The sequence below is a fragment of the Ictidomys tridecemlineatus genome, chromosome 4 (assembly GCF_052094955.1).
Source record: "Ictidomys tridecemlineatus isolate mIctTri1 chromosome 4, mIctTri1.hap1, whole genome shotgun sequence".
Lineage (NCBI taxonomy): Eukaryota > Metazoa > Chordata > Mammalia > Rodentia > Sciuridae > Ictidomys > Ictidomys tridecemlineatus.
In genome coordinates this window covers 124,856,574-124,884,276 of record NC_135480.1, presented here as the reverse complement: position 1 = coordinate 124,884,276, position 27,703 = coordinate 124,856,574, and the positions used below count along the sequence as shown (strand labels likewise).

General features: G+C 43.6%; 1 pseudogene across 1 annotated transcript in view; it reads right to left on the bottom strand.

The window, feature by feature from the left end:
* The window catches only part of LOC110597002 (E3 ubiquitin-protein ligase RNF213-like), a 188,775-nt pseudogene that overhangs the window by 118,835 nt on the left and 42,237 nt on the right, over positions 1 to 27,703 (bottom strand). Inside the window, exon 9 of the transcript XR_013437186.1 lies at positions 2,040 to 2,100. The product of XR_013437186.1 is annotated as an E3 ubiquitin-protein ligase RNF213-like (transcript). The remainder of the gene's footprint in view (positions 1 to 2,039; positions 2,101 to 27,703) is intronic.

The following is a 27,703-nucleotide window of genomic DNA, read 5'->3' as shown; positions in this document are numbered from 1 at the left end:
TCCAGCCAGGATGCTGTACTGAACCTCCCAGAAGCACAGCAGGAACATGATGCAGATCGGTATCAGGTCCAGCCCTGGGAGAGAAGTCTACTGAGAGTCGCCTCTGCTCCCAGGCTCTGTGCTACCACCTGAGCCCGATGCACCCTACATTCAGCAGGACAGCCTTCTGATCCTCACATGTGGAACAATGGTGGTCATGGACACAAAGCAGCCAGGGGCCTCCATTCTGGAGCCTCAGGGGCAGCAGCCACAGGCCACTGCTGGTACACATGTGTTAGACAGAGGAAGACCTCTTTGTGCCTGAGGTTCAGGCAGGACCCTCCTGGGCCTTCCCTCAAGTGACCTTGGAGGGAGGGAAGCAGCAGGGCTGTCAAGGGGGCATTCAAGGGACCCAGGAGATGGGTATGTGGGGACCACAAACCCCCAGACTTGCAGGTGTCCTTCTCTGAGGAAGTGTCCTGAGGGCAAACTGCAGTCCCAGAGTCCCCCCAACATATGTGACTCAGAAATGTTTCAGGAGATCCTTATATTGCACACAGAATGCCAACGCGTTCCAAGGCTACTCTGAAGATAAAATGTGCAGGGAAGCCCTGGGACACAAAAAAACAGCCACCACTTTCATTGACTCCCTGGGGCCACGGGAAGAAAGCCTCATAATCTGCATAAGTTCTTACACTTCTTCAGGAAGCAAAAGAGAATGAATTTGTGGGGATGAGTGGTTAAGGGTGCCCTCAGGCTTTGCAAACACAGTGCTACAGTGTTCTCAGCTTTTGGACCAGCACATATTTTTTCTTTTCAGCACTGGGAATTGCCACCCAGGGTCTCACACAGCCTAGGCAAGGGCTCTCCCACTGAGCTGCACTCCAGCCCTTTCTACTTTGAGAGAGGATCCTGCTAAATTTGACCAGCTGCTCTCCTACTTGAGCCTTTCAAGTAGCTGGGATGACAGATGCGGTCATCGTCATCAGGCCCATATATATATTCTTAATATGCCAGAGTGCCCCGAAGATCTTGGTATCAAAGAGGGGGGCCACAGCCATGGATGACAGCAACCAGCAGAGCCTTGGGAATGTGGTAGAAAAGCAAGGTCATGTAGTCCAGTGACAAAAGCACCAGCACACCTGGGGTGGGGAGTGGGCATCACTCAGGGGCCAAGGCCCTGGCTGGAAGGCCACACAGCCTCCCCCAAGAGGGTGGGGAACAAGCTCTGACACCCTGCACCCGCACAGCCACAGAGACAGAGAGAGCCATGCACAGCAGCAGACTCTGTGGCCTGCTAAGCAGGACACCCCTTCAACTGTGGGCTGCCTCCTTCCTCCCCATGCCTTCAGGGACACAGGGAAATACGGGGGGTGCACTCCAGTCACCAGCTCCCCTGCTGGGGTGCACCCCAACTGGATGTTCATGGCTGTCTTACAAGTGAACAGATAGACATGTTGATCCCTGGAAGCCCTGAAGGGGAAGGGGAGGCCTCCATCTGCAGGCAGAGACTGATCTTCCCAGGGTGCCTAGGCTGGGGGAGGAAGTGAGGGAGAGCTGTGCTCAAACCACCCGGCTTCCATTACCAAGAACACACCAGAAAGCCCGAGTGCTCGAGGCCCCCTGTTTTGTCTTCTACCACACTAGGGTGCTAGCTAGGTACCACTTCCCCCCACTTGCCACTACTCAAGGACAGCCTGAGGGGTCTAGGCTTGGCCCCAAGGCCAACTCATCAGGGAAGAGCCTCAGTCCTCCTGCCTCCACTTTGGGGAATTAACTTAGGCATCACAGTGCTTGGAGAACCTGGATGTGCTGGGAACTTTCCAGCACTAAGCACAGCGCAGGAAGCTCAGATGCCATCCTAAGGGGCAGGCATGAGGCCCACCTCCACCACACTGCAGACTTAGTCACAACTGACCAGGGGTAGTCAAGAGACCAGGTAGACTGTGACAGGGAGAATGAGAAAGGAGTCCAATGTGGGCAAAGCACCCAGGTGGGGAAAGGGGTTCTTCGGCTGGTCCCTCCCGAAGGAACAGAGAAGGAAGGACGTGGTCACTTACTGTCCAAAGCTGCTGATGACTGAATAGAAGGAGACGAGGGAGTCCAAAACATTGGTGAGGCCTGGGGAAAAAGAAGGTTTGAGGAAGGCAAGAGATAGAAGACAAGAGCAAGGCCAAGGATATACAAGGAGTGACCTGGGCATGAATTCAACCTCCTGCCTTGGGAAGGAAAATGCAAGCCATAGTCTTCTTCTAGTTTTTCCAGGGTGATTCCAGCTTTTTGCAGGGGAAGGAACTAGAAATGGAATCCAGGGCTTCGTGCATGCCAGGTGAGCACCTTACCACTGAGCCAGCCCCTGCCCCAGTTATAGCTTACAAAGTAATTCTCCCCTCAGCTTGCCTTGGGGCTCAATCATCTCCAGCAGGGGTGTGCCCAAAGGATGCAGTGCCTGTAGGATACAGCTGCCACCATCCACAGGGCTCCACTAAGGTCCTCTCAACCCCTCCCCTGCTCTGCTGCTATTGCCCACCAAAGTGAAGGACAATGGTGGGCCATAGCAATCTCCCCCAGGTGGCACTGACTGACCACGGGGGACACAGTCCAGATCCACAGCCTCACTGGGGCCAAGAACCAAGCAATCATCAGACCACGCTAACCTCAAGCTGCTCCACCAGCATTACCCTTCCCAGGGCCTTCACAACCACCACAGTCTCCCCTGGGTGAAGGTTCAAGGCCTACTCTCAGCTCAGGTCTGGCCACTTAGCAAAGGCCCTCCAGGTTACAAGGCCCAGTGCACATCCTTGAGAGTGAGAGGCCTGGATGTATGAGGCCTTGGCAGAAGCCATGCCCTGACCACCTTCACTCCTGGTTTCTGGTCTAGAATAGAACTCTGCTGTCACCAACGGGACAGTCCCTCCCAGCTCTGGCTTCCTGTGGAACCTGTAGCAGCCTCTCTCTGTGTACCACCTGGGAACTATTGGCTTATTTCAGATCAGGAGGCACGCATCCCCCCTCAACAATCTGAGCTTTGTGATCTCCCCTTGCCAGCGCTGTCTGGGCTGCTGCCAGAAACTCTTGTCCCATTGGGAAAGTTCTGAGCTACCAGTTCATTGCTGCTGCTGCTGCTGCTGCTGCTGCTGCTGGGGATTGAATGTGCTGTTTATGAGTGATGAGTGTGAGCAGAGTAGAAACCACTTGGGAGGTCTACTGGCTGATGCCTGGGTGGAGGACCTGTGGGTTTCCTCTATGTCAGTCCAATACCTTCATTGGACTGAAAATCCAAACTTCCAGAGTGAAACCTGAGATTTAAAGTGGTGCTCATGAGTCTGTTCATGAAGTCATTAGATGTCCATTTCATAGTTCTTCAGAGCTAGTAAGAATCTTTTTCAAAACTCCACCAAAACCTTCTCAGTAGTGACCAAATTTCAGGAGGAATACCCAAACAAATATCCACGATGGGTCTTCCTCATTCAGAAAAAAAACAGCAAGAAGCAGCAAGTACCATGTACTGAAGAAGACCCAGAGCCCCAGTTTGAATGATCACAGTGCTTTTGCTGGAACCCAAGTTGCTTTAGTAAGTACAGCAGGGAGATATTAGCACAATGTTTCAAAATTGAATTCACATTTGAATCCTGAACTGTTGGGGATGAAGACATGGCCTACAGTTACTCCCACCTCTGCCAGAGCCTTCCTACAGCCTCTAGAGCACAACACAGTGATAAAATTCTTTTTTTTTTCTGTTCCCCTTTTATGCTTTCTATGAGACAGCACTCACTGTTAGTTTTTATTTTATGTACATTTTACAATAACACCCCAATTATGATATGCTTTCAAAGAGCTCAAGAAAAAATATTTAATGTTAATTTGATAGTATTTAAGATGGTTGCATTCAGTGAGTTTCAGAAGTTAATTCCTTTCTTTTATAAAAATAGTAATTGTCATTTTCTCTGAACTCCCTTTTCTGCCCCACCCCTAGACTTTTTAATGATGCTTTTTTTTTCCTATTCCATTCAAGCACTAGCTGCCTACACTTCAGATGGTATTTTATAAAGTAAAATCAGAATCAAGAAATTTTAAAACAAAACCTTTCCCATAGGATAGAAAGCTTATCAACTTTCAGAGTCACAAGTAATGTCAATATGAGTGTGTAATTAATTGGACCTGAGGACCACTCATTCTCCATGGGGTCAGAATGAGCTTCCACAAACAAAAGCAGTTTCTAAGAAAGCAAGCCCAACATGTAAGCTCTTTTCTAGCCTCTCCTACATTAACTCAATAAAGGCCCATTTCCCAAAGCAAATCATATGGCCAAGCCTGAAGTCACTGCAACGAGGAACCACACAGGGTGTGGGCATTTACTGGGAGATGTGATTCACTGGGGGGTCATCAGTGTAGCTGTCTAATACAATTCCCTCATATGGGCCGGATGTGCCTAAGATGGTCAGGGCCATAGTGGAAGATGGAATAAACAATGCACGAATCAGGTTAGGGGGATCCTCTTTCGAGTTCTTCATCATGTAAAGATCTTAGAAATCAACACTCTGTCCTCATAACATATTTTAAAAAAGGTAAACAAATTGAAAAATCAGGGGCTGGGGATGTGGCTCAAGCGGTAGCGCGCTTGCCTGGCATGCGTGTGGCCCAGGTTCGATCCTCAGCACCACATACAAACAAAGATGTCGTGTCCGCCGAGAATTAAAATAAATAAATAAATAAATTCTCTCTCTCTCTCTCTCTCTCTCTCTCTCTCTCTCTCTCTCTCTCTCTCTCTCTTCCCACTCTCCTCTCTCTTTAAAAAAAAAAAAAAAGAAATTGAAAAATCAACAAGTCAAAGAAACTGGATCCCAGGACCATTCACTATTCCCTAAAATTAAAGAATCAGAAAGGCACATTCAGAGATTCCTAACTTCTTGGAGTGGAAACCCGTGAGCAGAAACTTCTTTGGGAAGCAGTACTAAACTAGAAGTGAACAATAGCTGGAAACTCAGTGTGGAAAGGCTGACACAGTCACCCAGGGCTCCTCATACTTACATGAGTTTTACCTCCAGGATCTCAACCAAGATCTCACAGGGCAACCAAAGCATTCTGTTCTTCTTGAGAAGTTTCAACCTTAGGAGAAACTATTTTACAAAAGAATAGCCTACTGAAATTTCGCCAGACCCTAAATGACCCAAGATAAGGGAACTACCATACTCAAGCCTGCTCTAGCCCTGCACCTGAAAGAAAAGACACATTCAACACCAGCTCCCACTGCTCTTCCATATGAGAGAGAAAAACATCCAACTACAGCTGCCTCCAGACATCTTGTCCCATCAGAGTGGGGAAAATGAGGGAAACCGATACAGCTCCTTTCAAGAGCCCACACTCACTAAAAGATTGAGATTAATCCTAGGGCTAGTAACACCTTCCCTCATCAAGCAAGGGAAATACAAAGCAAAACTAAACAAATAAAAAACATACACATATTATACTAAACAGCAGAAAATCAAAGGGTGAGGAAGTCTTTTTATAAAGTCCTCTAGTTAAGAATGGTGATTATCATGGTTTGGATCTAGGAATGTCCTCTCCAAATCACATGTGTTAGGTAATGCAGAATATTCAGAGGTGAAAAGACTCAATTATGAGATCTGTAAAACCTTATAGGTAGACTGTTCCTTTAGATGAATTAATAATTTGAATGAACCACTGAGTGCTAACTGTAGACAGGTGGGTGTGGCGGGAGAAAGTAGGTCACTAGAGGTGTGTCTTTTGAGGGCATAATGTAACATTAAGAAACATTATTCAGGCTCCAGTGTGTGTTCTCATTCTCATTTTCTCATTCTCTCTCTCTCTCTCTCTCTCTCTCTCTCCCCCTCCCTCCCTCCCTCCCCCCTCCTTCCCTTTCTCCCTCCAAGAAACATCATGTCAGACTCCAGTGTATGTTCTCGTTCATTCATTCTTATTCTCATTCATATTCATATTCATTCATTTTCTCTCTCTCTCTCTCTCTCTCTCTCTCTCTCTCTCTCTCTCTCTCTCTCTCTCTCTCTCTCCCCCTCCCTCCCTCCCTTTTATTTGGACCAGAGATTGAACCCGGGGTGCATAACCACTGAGCTACATCCTAATCTTCCTTTTATGTTTATTTTGACACAAGGTCTCACTAAATTGCTAGGGTCGTGCTATGTTGCTGAGGTTGGCTTTGAACTTGCAATCCTTCTGCCCTCCTGCCTCAGCCTCTGGAGCCTCTGGGATTACAGGTATGTACCACCACACCTGGTTCTCTATACTTCTTGCCTGCCATGAGATGAACAGCTTTCCTCTGCCATGCTCTTGCACTTCACCCTTGGCCCAGTGAAGGAGATGGCAGAACCCAAAATAAACTTTTCTTCCTCTAAGTTTTTCTTGTCAGGTTCAGAGAAAAACTGATTAATATGGGGACTATATTTAATATTCTGTATTTCAAAATTGCTAAAAATAGAGTTTAAATTTTCTTAGAAAAAGGTAATAAGTATGTGAAGCAATGGGTAGGAAATATTAATTGACCTGACATACTATATCATAACATCACATTTGACCCATTATGCCCTATAAGTATGTGTGATTACTTGTCAATTAAAATCAGTTTAATCAATGAGCCTCTAGACAATATATTCAAGAAAAAAAAAGATATAAATGAGGAAGATCAGAAATAAAAGGGTGGCATCAATACAGATTCCACAGACATTAAAAAAGTAGTAAAAGAATACCACAAACAACTCAATGTTCTTAAATTCAAGATACTACATGAAATGTACTGATTTCTTGCAGGACAAATATGCTAGATTTAACACAAAAAGAAATGTTCAATCTGAATAGAACTGTAGCTCATCAAAGACACAGAACTAATAAGGCCATCCCACCAGTTCAAGATAGGTTCCTGGTGAATCCTAATGAATATTTAAGAAATAAATTATATCAATTCTCTAAAATCTCTCCCAGAGGATAAAAACAAAGGAGCTACTTTCTAACTCATTGTATCAGACTAGCACTAATGTAATAAAAAAAAAAAATCAGACAAAGATTACAAGAAATCTATGGACTAAAATCTGTCATAAAAGAAGATAAGAAAATATGCATGAAGTACTAGCAAATATTATCTGGAAACAGACTCACATCAGTATAGCCAACCTGTGTACAGTAAAGGGGCAGAGGCAACACAACAACATAGAGCAGAGATCCTTCCATCTGCATGACCTGGACATTTCCATCAGCATGGCTACCGCACATGTAAAAGGAGAAACTTAGAGAGAAAAGAGGGAGAAGGAGGAAGAAAAACTCCTTGTGAGATAAGGACTGGAAACTTACCAAATATGTGATAAAACACAGAGCCTCTGGGTTCAATGTTTCCTCTTTGTAAAATTAAAAAAAAAAAGAATCCATCACTACACACATCACACAGATGCATATTTGGTATGCATATCACATATAAATACTTGATTTTGCATCTGTTTGTGTGCATCTGTCTGTGTCTCTACAGAAATTCTCAAATATCTTCTGCCATTAAACATTGATTTTGGAATCAAATATACTAGAAACATCCAAAAATTCTTTGGATTTTTTCATTTTCTATACCTCTTCTTCTGAATTTTTAATAATGGTATATTTAATTTAGTTATTTGTTGTTGTTGTTCCAAGACTCTCTAGCTGAAGGTAATAAAATTAACTAGAAGAAAATCATGAAGATATTTTTACTCAAAATTCACAAAACTAAAAACATATAGAAGAGATCTCAGTTCTGTGTCTGAGTTGATGCAAGGCAAGGAACTACTGTGTGGGAAGCTGGCTGCAGAGAGCGGGAACCTGAGAGTAACGTTCCCTGTGAAATAGCAATTACAGAAATGATCCAATTTTCCAAAAGTGTGATATCTATTGAGCTAAACAGATCTACAAAGAAGCAGGTCATGTCTGCGTACTAGGCAGAAACAAGGTCACCTGTGGCAGGGTGAGCAGGTGGAGTTGGAAGGAAGGATCTATAAGGCTGAGTGTGGAGGACATGTTGGGCTAGAGGGTAGGCAGGGGTGTAGTGCTGCCTCCACTTCCTGTCCCTCCCCTGCTGTCAGGATCCCTTTGTGATTGGAGGGCACAGCCCTGTGACACAGGCCTGAGTAAGACTCCCCATTGCTGAAGCATACTCTCAGGACTCATTTGTCCAAACAGAACAGTGCGATTTAGATGATGGAATATCCTCTTTCCTCTGAATAGCGTTAGTGCCACATGGCTGAACTCCAGCTTCACCACCTGGGCAATGGATATGATCCTTTGCCCAGTGTGTGGACTGGGGCTCTTTCTCCTCTTATTGCCCTGCAGGGTAATCCATTCTTCCCACCACCAAGGAAAAAGGGAAAACTCAGGAAGGTAAGAAAAACCTCAGAAAAGCCACATTCTCTTTTGTCTACTCTTTTGATTTTTTTCAAAATAAGTAGGAACAGTTAAAAAAAATTCTCAGGACAGAACAGAGCATCACTCTGGGACAGGCAGGCCAGGGCAGGGAGAGAGTGTGCACTAAGGCTTCTCCTATCTGAAGCTCTCAGACTGTCCATATGGTGAGCTGCAGGTCCCAGAGTGTAGCACACACTATGACTCAGTGGTTGAGGTTTGCACTCCTAAGAGAGCTGGGAACCTCTGGAGAAGTTCAGGCCCTGAGCACTGCTCCATCTGTCATCTTCTCCTGGAGGGTGTCTGTGGAGCAAGGCTTTCCTCCATGTTGGGTTCAAATGAAGGCTGTGCCGAGCCCTGAGGGACTCCATCATGGCTGGAGACACCTCTGGCCTCAGGGAGCACAATCCTGCCTGGCAGCTAAGAAGAAATGAGTCTGTTCCTGAGCCAAGGATCAGTGACTGAGGACATGCATGGGGTAGTTTATATGGAAAACCCTTTTTGTGTTTTCCAAATAAGAAAAATAAAGAATATTGCCACTTTTAAAATGGGTCTCTACTAGCTAACTGTAGAAAGTTAAGCTGCTCAGAAACATGGAGTGTTTGCAGCTGGTATAGGAGAACAGAAGGGAAAACTAGGCCCTAGTCTCTTTTTCTTTCTTGTTTGCCAGCACTCAAAGGTGAAGAAGGGACAAAACAAGAACAGGAAGAAGAGTGGCATTTTGAAAGGTAAGGCCTTGCCCTTCCACTCCAGAGGTGATTTGCTGTCCCCTGTTCCCAAGATACCAGAGCCACGTTCCAGAGGAAGTCACTTGTACAGACCTGAGAGGGAGAATCCTGGGAAGGAAATCATCAAATCAGAGACACTTCTCAGGTTCTGTGCCCAGAATGAAGCTACAGTGGGCCAGGGGTGGGTGATGTCCAGTAGGGTGGTATGGGTAGTATCAGAGCCATGCTGTCTGTGATCCTGCCAGTGAGGAGAATCCATCATGGCCTAGTTGTTTTCCTATGGGTGAAAGCTGAACACCCAAGAAATGCCAAGGCAGGCATAGAAAGCAAGTTTTATTTAGACTTCTCTGCAGAATAGGGATCCCAGACCTGTGTATACAAACAAGTGGGGTTCCTGTTCATTTTATATTTTAGAATTCCTCTGTTCTCATGACTTCCTTCTCCCCTAATCTTGCCTCTCCTCTCCAATCCCCCATACATGACCCAGAGGTAGACTCAATGGTGGAGTGATCCAGGCAGGAAGGCAGCAGCCCAGGAGGCATCAATTGACAACTTCTACAACTCCCTGCAGGGAAGAACAATTCCTGGGGCAGGTTACCTTAGCAATAGGTGGAGGAACACTGGAAATGAACATGGGAAGAGGAGGGAGAAAGACCATTTGATTTCCTTTCCTTTCCAACAAGCCCCCATGTTCCAGATGGGACAGATATATTATCTACACTGAATGCCATTTGTCCCCTCAACTTCATTTGGATATGGTGGTGGGACTTCCTGGACAAAATGTGAACAGGCTCTCATGTCCCCAAGGCTGATTCATCTCTGAGATGGCCCAAACTTTCTCCCCATAGGGAGTACAACAGGGGATAGTGGAAGTTTAAGTTAATGAAAAAGTGCTGCCCCTGCATATGCCTTACTATCCCTGTCACCTGTCATGTGGCCTTGAACACTGGCACCGGCCCTCCAGAGTCTCCTCTCCCAGTCTGCCTCACTCCACTCACCCTTCCTTCTCCACAATAATCCAGCCTCCATTTTCAGGTTATATTGATTGCTGGAAGAAAGTGGAAGAGACTGAAGAGTTGCTTTCACTTCTACAAAGGTGAGTCCTTTCCACTAGTCCCTGTGTCCTTCCTACTGCTGCCTGTGATAAGATCCAACAACACAAAGCTCTCATGGGGTAGGGGGCAGCCTTGGTTGGGGCAGGATCTGACTAAAGCTCTGACATATGGGAGAACAAGGGCTTTGAAAACTCAGGGTGTGGGGTAGCAAGGGGCCATGACCACAGGTGCCCACCCCTGCTCCACTTCCTATACTTCCTGGCCTCATCTGCTCCTGGCTACAGCCTGAGCCTCTAACTCTTCCAGCCACCTAGGGAAGCTCCATCATGGCAGCAGCTTTCACCAGCTCTTAAAAGGAGATGACCCAGATGAGATGTGCAAACAGAGTCAGCTGGAGTCCACCAATCACGTACTGCCTGGGGAGGATGATTTGGCCACTGCCTTCTTCCTTTGGCTTCCCTGACTTCTTTGAGCAAGCACCCTTTGTTCCTGGCCTCCACTTCCTTCAGCAGACCTAATGACTTCCTCAGTTTCTGTTCAGTCACACTCAACCCTGAGTGCCTCTCAGTCACCAGAGTCTGTGATTCCACTAGAACAATGTTCACCTCAGCCACGTGGACTTTCCTCTCCCCCATCTCATCCCTCCTGATCCCATGACCCATTGTGTATTTCTGCCAGACCCCAGCCTGACTCCTCAGTGTGACTCAATGATACTCTCACTGGGAACCAAGCCACAGAGCTATCTCCACCCAACAACTATTGGTTGCCTTCTCCTGTCTGATCGCCATCTCTCATGCCATTGCCTTCTCCTGTCCCATTGCCATCTCCTTTCCTAGCAGTATCAGGCCATATTCTCTCCACCTGTCTCATCTCATCCCTCTCTTAGTGGCAGATGACTGCCAAAGTCTGTGGCCTCTCCCGCTCCCCACACAGTGAATCCAAGAGAGATCATGCTTCCTACTCACCAGAGGACGCACTCTGGGCAAACCACCCACTCTCGCAAGTAGAGGCTGAAGGGACCTCTTTCATTAACCCTGGTGTCCAGAAACTGATAGAGATATCAATCAGGAAGAGAGCAGGAAGGAAAATTTGTAATGTGAAGACAAAAGATGAACCAGTCTACTCCCTGAATTCTCCAGGAAGCACAGTACAGTCCCTGGCAGGGAGTAGGACACCACCATCCCACAACCCTTCTGGAACATAAAAGGCAAGCTAGAGATGCTTACTGTTACTCAGCAGCTCTTTTACACCAAGATCCTGGGGGAACCATTTACAGCAGACATGCAGCCAACTCTTTTGAGGCCTCCCCATTCTGCATAGCAAGTCCCTGGTGGCTACTGTCAGAATGTCTGGGCCCTCAGCAGACTTTTCCTCCATTGCATTCAATGAAATGCTTGATTACATTCCAGGGCAGGTGCAGGCTGCACCTGGGCCACTCTTTTCCTCCCAGTTGCTCCACCCTCTTATTCAATTTCAGCCTGTGACTCCAACCTTGTCTTGCTCCCAGTCCCCACCACTGGCTCAGATCCACCATCAGGCCCATTTCCCATCATCTCTCCCAAGTTTGCAATGCCATGTTCCACTGAATATCACATGTGGATTTCCATGCCCCACAAGCCAAGAGGAGACCCAGCTGCTTTCTCCTTCTGCTCTTCAACACCTGGAATACCACATTTTAAGAATACAAGAAGAAAGTAGAGAGGCTTTACCTTATTTGGTCCAGAAGTCTTAGAAAGTCACTTCTGAGAACAGGGCCTCCTGTGATCACAAGCCCATCAACAAGCCCCCAAGGGATTTCTTCAGCCTTGAGCTTCAGGAGAAACAGGAGCAACACCTTCAGAAGGTTTATGCTACACCAGTACAGACTGCCTCCCAATATCTACCCATTTCTGAATCTGAACGAGTCCTGGGACAACATCCCAAGGACAGATTAGGCAAAGGACAATTGTGGGTCTTCCTGTAACTCAGTGATTCCAGACAACAGAAGCCCTCCTATACAAGAAACTGGTTCAGAGAGGCCAGAGATAATCCAAGAAGGAATGATTCCTAGGGTGTTTGGCATTCCGGGCTGGGCACATATCATGTCTCTGCCCCGCCTGGAAATTCAAACCCCCACAAGGTAATGGGATGGACCATCCTTAAAAGGTGGGGAAGCCTTCAGGAACACCTCCCAGGAAATCTCCCTCCTTGATGCTGGCACTCAGCAGGTGCTGGAGGAAGATGCTACAAGTCTAAGAGTGAGGCACAGGTGGGACCTACCCCTCAGGGTCCTTAAGCACATAAATGTCTTGAAGATGAAAAACTCTGAGGCTTCACCACGTCCACAGCCTGCCCTTCCCTCCTCATCCTCCTGTGACACCAAGGCTGACTCCATTGCCCATGATGGGAAAAACCACCCTGAAAGGTCCAGAACTGAAGGAGGTAGCACAAACTTCAGTTCCCACCATTTGAGTCCCTGAGCAGAACTCTATCTAGTGACAACTGTGGGCTCTCAGATGCTCCTTCAACCACAGAAGAGGGCAGCTTGCCCTCTCAGCCCCACACTTACATTCTCATGGGCAGAACCTGGCACAATGGTACTGTCCTGGGATCTGTAAGAGACAGCCTGGAACCAAGTCCAAGCCTAGAAATGGGCAGACATAAGTCCCTGGGGAGTGGAGGTGTGAGCTTACAAGTCTCATGCCACAGCATGTCATCACTTCAGGTAGAACACCAATTTTTAAAGGCTGAAGAAGTCAGAGAAATAGAGGATGAGGAGGAGGAGTCTTCTAACTGGGGAATCACCAATGAAATCAGAAAGACATCAAACTTCCCAAATGTTCATATCAATCTGGGGAATTTAGAATCTCAGAGGATCAGTAATACCCTCCTATAAGTTCTATTTCCCAGGGCCAAGGATACTACTCATGCCTGAAAGCACAGACTGAGCCAGAGAACCAGCCTCAAGAACTGGCTCCAGGTGTCATCCTGCAAGACTGTGCCACTGACATGTTTCATCAGGACTGTGCCCCTGAGGTGCTCCTGGCTACAGACATCCTAGCTTCCTAGGAGAGATGGTCCAGCTCCCGAAGCATGTCCAGTAGCAGTTCATCAACTTCTCAGGGGGGCTGTACAGACTCTTGACCAGTGAAGACAGCAGCGAAGACCTACAGGATCCCAAGATCCCTGAACTCCAGGATTCAGGAAAGAGCAGGAGAAATAAGTTAAGGCCAACTGCCAAGAGGGAGGACAGAGTGAGGCCCAGGTCAGAAGCAGAGGAAGAAAGGCTTTCAGGGCTGCTCTGCCCCAGTCATGGAGGTTGGAGACACTGTGGGGGACAAGTCCTCCCAGGATCCTTCAAAGAGGAACTTTGGGGACAGAATAAAGAACTTTCTGCAGAATATTTTCCCCAGTAAAGGCAAAAGGCAGGCAAACTCCCTACCCAAAATCATGACCCCATCAACTACTACCCAAAGCCAAAGGTCAGTCACAAGCTGACAGCTTACAGATAGGGGGCATCAGAAGCCCAGGCACTCATGACCAGTGTTGGATGGATCATAGAGCAGAAAATGAGGTTTCATCATAATCTTTCTTTCCACAAGAAAAACATGGTGAAAGAGGAACCACAGACCCCTGTGGGTAGGCAATCCCATTATTCCAGGGGTTCCTCCTCCCTGGAGCAAAGGAGAGGGATGAAAGCTATGGCTCCTAGTCACCAGGCCAGCCCCAGGGGCCACAGCCATCTTTCAATCAGGTGGATCAGAAACCAGGATAACAATCCGGCCTTGCTGCTCAAGGAGTCTGCACCTCTGCCCAGCCCCTGCCAGCAGAGGACCCAGGGTGGTAGGTATCTCGGGCCACAGTGTGCACTATCCAAGGCACTGTGCTCTTCAGAGATGTTTGTTGTCTCGTCAGCATCAACATGCTTTCCACTCCTATCCTGCTGGGAAAAAGTTTTTCCCACAATTCAGACCATACTGAGAAAAACTGTCCTCACGTGAGCCCAACCTGCTTGATAATGGTTTCTTCTTAATGAGGTGACAATGGCTTAATAATACTGCTTTTTTTTAATCATAGAGGCTTTTGTCTGTGTCTTGCTGGGTCTAGGGAAGGAGGTCATGTCTGTTCTTCATTACTGTGGATTCTAGAAGGAAGTGGACATGCAGGGAGGTGACAGTGGCATTGAGTACCCACCCTTATGCCAGATCAATCCTCTCATTACAACTTAAGAATTCATGACTTGATCATTAGAAATAAGAGAATGCCTTGGGGACTCATCAAGAGTGGGGTAACCCCACGAGAAACCCACCCCAAGGTCTGAATCAGCCTTTCCCTCAATCCTGATCTTTGTGAAGCTATATGGATTGGGGTACAAGGATACCATGAAACTTAGTAGCTTCCCATGTCCAGGAAAGTTATACTTTCCTGGCCCTGAATTCAGAGGTGGCCAGAGAGTCCCTGCTGCTGGATGTCTTGGTGGGAAACACAGGAAAACTGCCCTGTGAACCCCTGCCTTATGGAGGTTAACATAGAGATGGGCCTTTCCAGCTCCTTTTTCTTCAGGCTGCATGCAGTAGCCATGTCACCTACTTCTGCTCCTGCCTTCCTCACTCTCTAAAGCAGTGGCCATAATGAAAATAGATCTGTATGTGTCTGGGTGGGAACAGCAAGTTGGCTGCTAAGGGCTGTGTCACATGAAACTTGCTATCTCTGAACCCCCCAACCCCCAGTTGGCACAAATATGTATGCACTAACCATCTGACATTGGGGAAGAGTGGGCAGAGAATGGGATGTGGAGGATAAAATGGAGCCAAAGAAAGAGAATAACATGGGGATATCACAAATGGTGTGGTGTATGGGAAGCCTCTGCACTCCTATTACCAGCCACCAACCTGAGAGACTGGAAATTGTGGACTCACTCTGGCCTCAACCCCGTGCACCCTCTCTAGCTCCCAGACCACAGACCTGGAGAAGCCCCTTTAGCAATGATACAGACTGGAGAGAAAGCAAACCGTTTGGTAGGGAAGATTCATTTCCTGGCATCATACTGAGTAGGGCTGCATGTCTTTGCCTCTTTAATTATAGAAGGGATGAGTTAATCAATCAGAGTAGCCAGGACTAAGGAACTCTAGCTGTGACTCCCAGTTTGGTGACCTTTAGACATGGCCCTAGCACTTCTTCTGCAGTGAAAAAGCAGGGACCTAAAAAGCCCAAAAGGAGTGGCCTGGAATCAAGATTCTCTAGGCTTCCAGAAATTGCTTTTCCAGAGACTAGAGAAGAAAAAGTGATTCAGTTAGAACTTGTCATATCATGGCAGTGACTTGTCCAAAACATAGGAGTAAGCTGGGTGGGGGCAACCAGCAGACTTCCCTGACCTCACTCTGCTTCCAACACAGGCTTCTTCTTCCTGCAACCTCTCCACATGGGAAAGCAGGCAGGACAAAGAACAGAAGCCATGTCTGCAGAATGTTTGATGCTATGGCCCACCTGGGGAAGGCAGCAGCACCACTCATGGGCCCTCTGCCCTGTTAAGTGATGGAGAGTCCTGTACCATGAAGTGCCACCAAGGCAGATGACACAGGCATGGTCCTGCTCTAATGTCTGAATGTACTCCATATGTAAAGCCAGGCAGTCCTTCCCAGTGTGAGAACAGGCCCTACAGGCCCACCCTGAGCCAGGTCCTGTCCCTTATTTGAAAACAGCAGACCTCAGAATAGGCCTAGGATCAGGAACAGACCGAGGCACCAAATGGGATAGAACAGAGTCAGAGCCTTGAATCTGGCCCTGCTGGGCCCTCTCAAAGCACAGAGGGGCAGGTTCTCTGGGAAGAGGACCTGGATGTGGACCCCAGGTATTGTGAGGGATAATGCCACAGATAGCGAAATTGATGGACAGCCAGAGTCATGAGAAAGGAAGTCCTGTTTCCCTCTGCTTCTGTCCGCTTTGTCATCTATGAAGGGCAGTAATTCCAACAGCCAGGAGACATCCCAGAGACCCACAGTGAGACCCCCACACAGAGATGTAACAGTATCCTGTGTCAGACACAAGTAAGACCCCCCTGGCACATAGACATTCACAGACCCAACCTAAAGATGGCCACAGAATCCACTACAGAGCCTCCAACACAGCAGTCACAGTAACACAAGGAATTCCCTCAGATATAGCACCAACTTCAGGGTCCTCACAGATTTCCCAGAACCTTTGACAGACTTCCCAGAGGGACCTCTGAAAGATTTGTACCAACAGAGACCTCAGAGAGACCTCAGAGACACAGAGTCTCCGACAACAACATTTCACTGCCACGTGGTCCTCATGCAGTGATCTCTCACATAGAACTCCCACAGAGTTCCAGACCAAGGGGAAAGATCTCCACAGAGATGTCCTACAGATTTCTCATAGAGACCACCCACAGATAGTACAGAGACATCTCACACAAACACATTGACCACATGGAGTGTCCTCCTCACACAGAGACCTCATACAGACTTTACACAGATTTTAAAAGACCCATACAGAGATATCACACAGGCACCTCAGAATCCCCACAGGGACTGACACAGAGACCTTTCACAGAAATTTTCTACAGAAAACTCCACATCATTTTTCCTTCATGTGAAACTCCTTAGCCAACTGGAAGCACAAGGACACTGGCCAGACCCCTGAGACACTGAGACACTGTCAGTGTGGCCTCCCAGATGACGTTCTCTGCTTAGGAAAATCCTCAGGAACTTCTGTTCCTTTGTAATGCCATTGCCTCTGAACAGAAGAACTGCAGATTCTAAGTGTAGACCTGAAAAATTCCTTCCTCTACAGGTGTTCACTATCCTCAACTTTGACCCACAGTTTAGAGAATCACAAATTTTAAACACGAATAAAATGCAGCCAACATTCAGTGAGAAAAATCATCATCTTATTTGTCCAGTATTAGTTATTACCTTGTCAAATGTGTAAATGGCCCCCCTTTTATTTCTTTGGAGCCAGGAACTGAATTCTGGATTGTTGACTAGTCTGGAAACACGGTAAACACCTATAGTAGATGGACTCTAGGAATGATATGAACCAGCAAACAAGCATCTGGACTCACATCTACCTCCCAGGGGCTGAGCACCCACACAATATCCTAGGCATCCACACAAACAGAGAAGAATTTATGGAGTTATAAATGTAAAGTGAGAAAAAGAAGAAAAAAGAGAAGCTTCCACTAACAGAAAGTGTGCAGTCTCTCCTCAACCTCGCTTCTCCTCTCCCGCACCACACACAAATATAACCCAAGTTGAGAAACTGATTCACACTAGGCACTGTACTTGAAATGGGATAAATTGTGAATTAAAAGATAATATTCTGCTACTATGAATTATATAGTGCAGAGCAGAAAATATAAAATTAGCCCAAACCCCTCAGCCATCCAGCTGCAACTACAATGAGGGACCATAACCACTGGCTTCAGTAGGGGAACTGTCAGACCTTCTCTGCACTGAGACTTCGCCCTCTGCCCTCAACCCTCAGAACAGTGCTCCACAGGTGCAGGCCTGGAGCACATCACGGTCTTCTGGGGAGACTGAGGGAATCGCTCAGTCTCCCACATCTGTAAACAGATTGGAATGTCAGGAATACAAGTGGGAGACAGAGTAATACCCTCCTCTTCAACAGCCCCACATCCTTCCCTGCCCTCCCCCTTCCTTCCTTCCTTTCTTGCTTACAGAGTCTCCAAAATCCCAGCAGAGAAAGTCAAGTGATCCACACCTGCCTCAAAATAATCCTGCGCAACTCACCTAGTTAGAACAACCTCAGGTTCTCACCCAGTGCCTCAAAGTCCTGCAGGGAGTGGCCCCTGGGGCTCTGTGGCCTCACTCTCACCATGACCCTCCCCCATGGCACGCCACCCATGCAGAGGTTTTCCCTGAACCACTCTGGATGCTGTTCCTTCACAGAAACCCTGCTTGATTTCCCTGTGCTTGGAATGATCACTCCTCAATGCTACAGGGCTCCTTCCCTTCTCAATGGGCTTCTTTCTCAATGCCCATCCTAAAGATCTTCCATGGTTCCCAGGAGGGCCAGGTCTGTTCTTCCTAGTCCATACCCCCTGCCTGACCCAGTATTTTTGTATTTATTCATTGTCACCCCCTTCCCTAAAGTACAAAGAAATGGGAAGCTGGCTGCCAGAATCAGACACTTGGAATATGTCCACAAATGACTGATGAAGGCATGAATGGAGTCCATAGGAAGTGGGAACTTAGGGCCAGAGATGACTTGGATTTGTCTTAGAAAGCAGTTGGAGACACTCTAAGCGGTCACTTCCCAGAAAACTGACAGCAGCGCAGAAAACTCCTGCTGGCCTGGCCTGGTGCTGGACTTGGGAGGCAGGAGGGTGATGTCCTCAGCAGTAGATTTGGAGGGGCCACTGTGCAGAGGTGGCTGAACTTGTGGGATCCTGCTTTACTCTAGTGAGTAACGACAGAGAGTGGGTGGAGAGGTCTGGGGAGCTTAAGGGATTGGGCACCTGGTTTGTCAACGAAGGCCATCTGATGTTAGGGTCCTGGCAGAGCCCGGCTTTGCTGATGGACCCACCAACACCAGCACTTCTCAGTGTCATCTCCACTATGAAGGAAAGTAATTTCCATGGGATTATGAACAACAGTTATGAGACTTGGAAAATGAGTCAAGAAATAACATGAATGGAAAATAAAAAGCTGAACTAATAGAACGTTTAACTAGGAAGCTTAAAAATTTTACAAATACACGGTTTTCTATCTAGCAACTGCTAATAAGGAACTTAAATGAATCTGTTATGATCATTAATCAAAATGATATTAAATTTCCATAACTTGCTGAGTTGCTGTGGTGACCATGCATGTGAGCAAAGTGAATATTCTGATGTCTTTATCTTGTTAACCTAAGTAATATTCATGAATAAAACGATAATGGGAAAATATAAATAATCTAAATATATTTTATCGCACTTTATTAATTTTTACTTAATAATACCAATGGGATTCAACCCTTGATTCCAATTTACTATTTTTCCAAAATATTTCCTGAAACAATATTAGTAACCCACTACTAATCTTATATGAGCAATGAAGATGATTTTCTTAGAATTTCCTTCCCATAATGCACTGTATGCTCAAGTTCTCTAAAAACAATTCTCATAAACATAATTATGCAGATGTAAGGCATGTTTCTTAGTTAAAAAGATCATTTGCCAGGCATACTTCCTCCTCTTTCATTGGTGCCATAGATTTCAAGTTTATTGAAAAATGTTTTTTTTCCTTTACAAGAAAGGATAGTTCAACCCCACAGCCCAGTGAAGCAGCAGTTTCTCCCTTCCATCTGCTGTAATCAGATGCATCCAAGGACATATGCACAATGCTGGCACTTCCCTGGGTGTGTACGACACACTCCACATCTCCCAAGGGCAGGAGTGAGTCCCTGCAGTTTTCCTTTGCATGAGGGGCTTTTCAAACTAAGGTGTTAATAACAAGCTGATGAAAGGGTGCTCCTGAAATGTCTACTTCTTTCTGTAAATTAATATTGTTCACGAGGACATCTGCAGATTTCCCATGCTTTGCTAAGTAGAAAATCAGGCATCTCTCAGCTTTAGAGTGTATGTGCTCCCCACAAATAGAAGGTTTGTCCTTACAACAGGGAACTGTGGATTATCCCATGGAAGCTGGAGGACAACTAACAACCACCTGCCCCAGGAGCTACTCCCTGGGTGAGCAAAGGGGATTAACTGTTTTCTGTGTTTAGAATCAGTAGGGAAACACTAGTCCCTGCCAAGGGGCTCATGAGCACATTTGTAGGATCAGGAGTTCTGGCCACATTCCCAGAGGGTCCATAAACCCATAATGAGTCTGGAGAAGCAGCCATGCTAGCAGATTTGAGCACCTCCCCCCAACACTCCCCACCCACACACCACTATGTGATTCAGGGCAAGCCTCTTATATCCACACCTGAATGCTAAGGACATGGCAGTTTATTTAAATCATGCAAAATGGTGGTCACTGTGTCTGGTTAGTGATACCTGTGAGCCATCATTATCACCTCAGCCCCAGGCTCACTATAGGTGAATCAGTTTATATGTGGAAGTCAGGCCCCCTCTCCAGATATATTCCAGTGCACCTTGAGCATCCCACCTGAGAGAGAAGGTAGCTCCAAACAAGTCAGAATTTAGTCTCAGTCACTGCCTCAGGAAAACCCCAGCACCAGTGCCACCGTCCCAGTACACAGAAGGAGTGTTTCCAGTGTGTGGAACTTCAGATGCCCTAGCAGGCCTTGTGCCCTGCCACCTCACATCTCCCATGGACTCTGGGCCCCAGGAAAGGGTTATTATACAGTATTGTTTAGGAATAATAGCAAGAGAGAAAGTCTATATGTATTCAATACAGATAAATTATTCTTTGTCAATATTGTTAATTTGAGGTTAGTTGAATCCATGGACAAGGACTGCAGATACAAAAAGTCAACATTATATATTATATAAACTACAGCACATTATACAAAAGGGACTGCTGATATTTAATTCAAATAAAAGTCTCTGTTCTTAATGGTTTTGCTATAACCTTCAGGGCAGGTTCCTTGCTAAGGGCAGGATAATAAATGTATTTCCAAGGTCCTCTCCACAATGCCTCATTTCTTGCAGCTGTAGTTAGTTTACCATTGGCTTTACTAGAACTGGCAGACAAAGTTCTCCTGCAAGGAACATGACTTTATCAGGATCCTGCTTGTTCCCATCATACTCTTTAGATTCTTGGCAGGAAAGTTCTTAAGCCACAAGGCTATTCTGGGTTGTTCAAATATAACTAGACAATGTCATCAGCAAGTCCTATAGAGGGGCACCTACAGCCGGGGTCATCACCCTCTGCTTAGAGGGAATAATTACAGACATCCCTCTTCAGACCTTCTGCATAGAGGTTACTCCTCTTCACTGCAGAACCCAGGATCCACAGGGACCTGGACTGTCAAGGATCAGGGAGGCACCCTACCACCTTCTTCACTAACAATGAAGAAGACAAGGATGCCCCTTCTGCTTCATATGCACACACAGGTTCCAACAATTTCTTCCCGACCCAAGGTGTCTGTACTGCATGGCTCCTGGAGCTGCCCTGGGGCCCAGGAGTTGCTGCTTTACAGGAACAATCTTCACCTTTATACATTTATGGAGCTTCTAAATTAAAAAAAGAAACACTTGATATTACCAAATAAAGGTGTGATGTAATTTTTTGTTTTTCCTTGGCCATGTAAAGAAGTAAAAATATTTAAAATAAAACAAAGTTAAAAACTGCAAACTAATTTTATGACTTTGATTTCTTAAAAGTAAATTTTAATGCAAAATTGAATCATGAGGTCTCTGACATCCTAAGTGGATTAATCTTAGAATTGAGGACAGCACTTTTAATTGGACACATTTTACTTAAGTCAAACCTATCACATCATTCTTGATGTTCTCATTCCTCAGAGACCTGGACTCACATTGACCTTGGATTCTGTCTTGGCCAACCAGTGGGAAAATGCAAAATGACCCCATTTTATTCAACAGTGTTGACAAGACACACTGAGCCTTCATCACATCCTTTTGGGATGATTGATGCTGGTGGGAGTGGCCTAATATAGCGAGATGGGAATCAATGTGTGTTTAAGCTTCTAGCCGTGTCTTGAAGCTGATCACATATTTAAAGTGTTGATTTCTCTCACAACATCACTATAAACATCAGATTGGCTTTATGGATGAATTAAGCCAGTACTTTACTTTCAAGGAGTGACATCACACTAGTTTTATTTTCTAGATTATGTCACATGGATTCATAATTCATAATTATTCTGCACAATCACTTTGGATTTTGGATTTATAGTCTATATATGACTACTAACCATGCATATGACATCGTTCATTTTTATTAAGCAATCAACCACTTGACAAGTCTCAGAGACACTGGTTTTTCTTGGGCTGTTTACTTACTGACTCATGTATAAGGTCACTTGCTAGGGAAACAAAGGCAGAGCTTCTCCAGACATGCCACCCGCCCTCATCCACAGGCCCTGTGAGCCATGCTGCTATAAACACTGTGGTGGCCTGAGGTCCCCGATGCTCACTAGAAACAACCAAACTCTCCACACCTACCTATTATGGTTGAGTTATGTGCCCCCAAACTCATACGTGGTCTCAACCACCAATACTTCAGAATGTGGCTTTATTTGGCAATTGGGCCTTTAAAGAAGTAATTAAGGTAAAATGGGATCTTCATGATTGATTATAATACATTCTGACTGGTGATTTTTTTAAAAAAGAAAGTACTCTGGATAAAGAAGTAGAGTGTCAAAAATGACAGCTATACCCAGCAGTGTTAGTCTTCAAGAAAACAAGATAGATAAAGACCTTAGATAAGAATAAATTAAGAGAATGCATGACCACCCAGCACCATTGAAGATACTTGTTATGGTTTGGATCCAGAATGTTTCCAAAAGGCTCATACTCTGATTGCTTGATCCCAATGCAGTAGTATTCAGAGGTGGGGCTTTTAGGAAATGATTGAATCATGGAGGACTCTGCCGTCCTGAGTGGATTAATCCACTGATGGCTTCATAATATGAATGGATTACTGGGGTGAGGCGGTGGAAACTGTGAGAAGTAGGGTCTAGTTGAAGGGAGTGGGTCCTTGGGGGCAGGCCCTTGGGGAACGTATCTTGTCACTAGCCCCTTCCTATCCCTCTCTCTTCTTCCCAACTGCCAGGTGGTGAGCAACTTTCCTCTGTCAAACCCATCTGCCATGATGTTCAGCCTCACCTCAGGCACAAAGGAATGGAGCTGGCCAACCACAGAATGAAACCTCTGTAACCATGAGGTAAAATAAATCTTTCTTCCTTTAAGAGTTTTTTTCAGATATTGTGTCACAGTGATAAAAAGCTAAACTAATACAAAAGGGAGTACTATACCCAGAAGAAGAAGGAAGATAAAATCATCAGCAAATGTGAAAAAGTGAATCCCACAAGAGAAGTAGACATGCAAATGAGAAATAGTAAAGAATCATATATCATCAATATGGTAAACTTCTAAAATGAATAAGACCGGAAGAAAAAACATGGTACATTCAAAACTACCAGAAGTAAAAGGAGCAAAATTACAGGAATAAGTACATACCTTTTGATAATCACCCCGAATGTAAATGTTTTAAATTTCCCATATAAAAGATGCAGATTGGCTAAATGGATTAAAAAATAAGACCTAACAACATGCTGCCTACAAGAAATTTACCTCATGTGCACAGTACTAATGAAAGAATGAAAAATGATTACAAGTAAAGGGAATCAAAAAGCAAAAAGGAGTAGCTACTTTTATAACTGATAAAACTGACTTTAAAATAAAAACAGAAGAGAAAAGGAGGTAACTATATATTGACCAAGGGAATAATTAATCCAAAGATATAATTATTATAGATGTATAAGCAATAAGTCTTGGAGCAACCAATTTTTAAAAAACAAACATGATTACAGATAAATGGAAAGATAGGTCACAGTAAATACATCTTCCAGACACTCCCCCCCAAAAAAAAGTCAGAAAAGAAACATAAGGGGCTGGGGTTGTGGCTCAGTGGTAAAGCACTTGCCTAGCATGTTTGAGGCCCTGGGTTCAATCCTCAGCACCACATAAAAATAAACAAAATAAAAGTATTGTGTACAACTATTTAAAAAAATTAAAAAAAAACATCAGATTTACAATATACTTTAGATCTAACAGACTTAACAAACATCTTCAAAATATTCCATCCAACAGTTACAAAATACACATTATTTTCTTCAGCACAAAAAATGTTTTCCAAAGTAGACTATGTATTATACCATGGAGCAACTCCTACCGAAGTTTTTTCAATAAAATAATTTCTTGTATTTTATCTGATCACAGTGAAAAGAAACTAGAAATAACTGCAGAAATTACACAATCACATGTAGATTGAACAACACTATTAAATGAACAGCAGATTATAGAAGAAATCAGATGGGAAATTTTTTAAACTCCTTGAATCAAATGAAATGGAACCACAACATACCAGAACAGGAAAAGCAGTGCTAATAGGCAAATTTATAGCAATGAGTGCCTAAGTCATAAAAATAGAACTAAAATCAATAACATTTTCTTATAAAAACAAAAGCCAAATCCAAACTCCATGGAAGGAAAGAAATAGTAAAGATCACAGAATAAATGAATGAATTAAAGGCTAAATGAATAATACAAAGCCTCAATAAAACAAAGAGTTGGTTCTTTGAAATAATAATATTGACAATCCCTTAAACTGTTAAAGAGAAAGAGAAGGCTCAAAGAAGTAAAATTAGACTTAAAAAGGAGTCTTAACAACAGTGAAATTCAAAGGATCATTAAGGAAAATTTTGAAAAACTCTATGCCCGATAAATTAGAAAATCCAGAAGAAATGAAAAAATATACATTTCTGTACATATATAAATTACTAAATTCAACAAAGAGGATATAAAATACCTAACTAGATTGATGACAAGTAATGAGAATGAAGTGGTAATAAAATTTTTCTGATTAAAAGGAAAAAAGAGATCTGGGGTTATGGCTCAACGGTATAGCGCTCGTCTAGCATATGTGAGGCGCTGGAATCAATTCTCAACACTATGTAAGAATAAATAAATAAAATGAAGGTCTTGAGTTCAATGACAACTAAAAAATAAATATTAAAAAAAGGAAAAAAGAAATGATGATCCTAGACCAGATGGAATCATTGCTGAATTTTACCTAATTTTTAAAAGTACTAACATGAATGCTGCTCAAACTAATTCATAAAACAGGGAAAGAAAGCTTCCAAACTCATTCTACAAAGCCAGTATTACCCTGCTAAGAAAACCTATAAAGGACACAACAGAAAAAGAGATCTTAAACAAACTTTAAAACAAAATCAGGAAAGTAGGTTACTATATATTGATCAAGGCATAATTCATCATAAAGATATAATTATTATAAATGCATAAGCAATAAATCTTGGAGCACCCAATTTTTAAAACCAAATGTGATTAGAGATAAACTGAAAGATATGCCAATATCTATGAGAGAAACACAGATATGAAAATCTTTAATAAATACTTTTAGATTTAATTAAATAACAGATTAAAAAGATAACATGACATGATTGAGTTTCTTTCATTCCAAGGATGAAAGAATGGTCCAGCAAACACAAATCAATAAATGAAATAAAGCAAATAAATAAAATCAAGGATAAAAATCACATGATTATCTCAATTGATGCCAAAAAATCCTTTGATAAAATTCAGCATTCTCCTTATGATGAAAACCCTGAAGAAACTACATATAGTAGGATCATGTCTCAACACAGTGAAGGCTACACAACATACTAAACTGAGAAAAGCTGAAAACACTCCCTATAAGATCAGGAACAAGATGAAGATGCTCACTCTCACTAACCTTATATAACATAGTACCAGAAATTTTAGCCAAAGAAATTAGGCAAGAGAAAGTAAACATTAAAGCAGGAAGTCAAATTATCCTCATTTACTAATGATCTGTTTGTGTAACAAGATAATTGGAAAAAAAGGCCAAAAAAGACTTTTAGAACTGATAAATTCATTTAAGTAGGATTCAATATCAGTATGCAAAAATCAGTAGCTTTTGTACATACCAATAATGAGTTCTCTGAGAAAATAATCAGGAAAGTAATCTTATTAATCTTATTACAGCAATGAAGAAGGAGGAGGGGAAGGAGAAAGGAAAAAGAGGGAAGGAGGAGAAGAAGAAAAAGAAGAAGAGACACCTAAAAATAAATCTAACTAAGAATGTAAAAGGCTTCTACCATGCAAATTACAAAATACTGAAGAGAGATATTGAAGAACATATTAGAAGTTGGAAACACCTACTATGTTCATGAATCCAGAGAATTCATATTGTTAAAATGGGCCATACTACCCAAAGAAATCTATAATCCACTGCAATACCCATAAAAATACCAATGACATTTTCCAATGAATTAGAAAAAAATAATTCTAAAATTCATATGTAAGTAAAAAATATCCAGAATGAAGCAATTTTGAGCAAAAAGAACAATGCCAGAAGCACCACAATACCTTATTTCAAATTGTATCAGAGAGCCATAGTAACAAAAACAGTATACTAGTGGCATATAAAGAGGCATGTACACCACTGGAACAGAACAGTGAACCCAGAAATAAATATAAACTGCAACCAATTATCAAAAAAATATGCCAAAATATTGGAGAAAGAACAGCCTTCTTCAACAAATGGTGCTGGGAAAACTGGATGTTCCCATGTAGAAGACTGAAATTAGATCCCTACCTCTCATCTTGTACAAAACTCAGCTCAGGATTAAAGACCTTAATGTATGTCAGGATCCTTTGAAACTACTAAAGAGAACATAGAGGAAACACTTCAAGATCATGGCAAAAGCAATGATTTTCAAGTGAGGACTCCAACTGCTCAGGAAATCAGAATGAGAATGAATTTGACTGTATCAAATTAAAAAAAAAAAACTTCTGCATAGCTAAGAATACAATCAGCAGAGTGAAGAGGAAACAAAAGAGAATTGGAGACAGTCTTTGCCAGCTATCTGTCTGATAGAGGATGAATACAGAAAAAACACAACAACCAAAAAGCAAGTCATATAATAAAAAATGGACCAATGACCTGAATATGTTTCTCAAAAGAAGAAATGCAAATTTCCAATAAATATAAGTGAAAATGCTCAACATCTTTAGCCATTATAGATGCAAATCAAACCTATAATGAGATTATGTCTTACCAAGTTGAGTAAGATGGTTATTCTAGTTGGAATGGTTATTTTATATTAATATCACCGGTGAGGATGTGGAGTAAACAGAATGTAAGTAAGAATGTTGGTAAGAATGTAAATAAGTATGACATCTATGGATGTCAAACAGTAGGGATGGATCTCAGAAAATTAAAATAGAACTACCATATGACCCAGCTATGGCACTGCTTGGTATTTATTCAAAGGAAATGAAATTAGCAAATAAAAAAGACACCTGAATGACCATGTCTATTGTGACACTATTCACAATAGGTAAGATGTGGACTCAGTTGAGGTGCATCAATAAAGCAAATATAGTAAAAATAATGATGGAATATTATTCAAAGAAAAAATGGATCTTGCCATTTGCAAGAAAACACTTCTTACTAAATGAAATAATTTAGCCACAGTAAGGAAAATATTGCATGTTTTCTCTCATATGTGGAAACTAAAAAAACCAAGAAAAGATATCCAGAAACAAGGACCATAGGTATCAGGGAGAAGGGAGGGTGAGCAAGGGTAGAAAGAAGATCAATTCATGATACATGCATGTATGGAAATGACACAGTGAAGCCCATCAATTTATGTAATTAATATGTGATTATATATGCATATATATGTATATGTTTATGTACATATATGTACGTATACACACACACACACACACAGGGAAAGAGGAGATTAGGACAAAGAAACACAAGAAGGGGGACCATGTGAGGACATAGGAAGAAGATGGCATGCACAATCCAGGGAGAGAATTCTTAGAAGAAAATA